Source organism: Mustela nigripes, chromosome 14, assembly GCF_022355385.1.
Source record: "Mustela nigripes isolate SB6536 chromosome 14, MUSNIG.SB6536, whole genome shotgun sequence".
Lineage (NCBI taxonomy): Eukaryota > Metazoa > Chordata > Mammalia > Carnivora > Mustelidae > Mustela > Mustela nigripes.
Genome location: NC_081570.1, coordinates 43,289,654 through 43,290,076, shown reverse-complemented (window position 1 = coordinate 43,290,076; position 423 = coordinate 43,289,654).

Below are 423 nucleotides of genomic sequence, written 5' to 3'. Positions count from 1 at the left end.
TTATGTGCTGAAATTTGAGTTAATATACTCCCGATTTTCCAGATTGTTCCTTTCCCCCCTACCCAACCAGAAAAGAATTTTGAAATGTTCTGTCTATTGCTATGTAACAGGATGGTCAGAGAACAAACTGAAGCGAAGATGACCCTCCAAAAAGTGCGTTGTATGTTGTATGTGTAGGCTATCAGATTTTTGTTGGATGAGTCTTTCCAAAGAACTATTTTTCTTTGTTAGGAAGCATATCATATGTAAGTTAAAGATATTTTCAGAGAAAATTTCTCATTTTGCCTGTGAGAATTAGACTTGCGATGCAGTATTAAGTATAGGTTTCACTTGGCAAAGACTTGTTATTATCATTCTTTTAACATACAGTGATGCAGATTTAAAAGGAAGAGTGACACAGTACACCACAGTCTCAGCATGAAG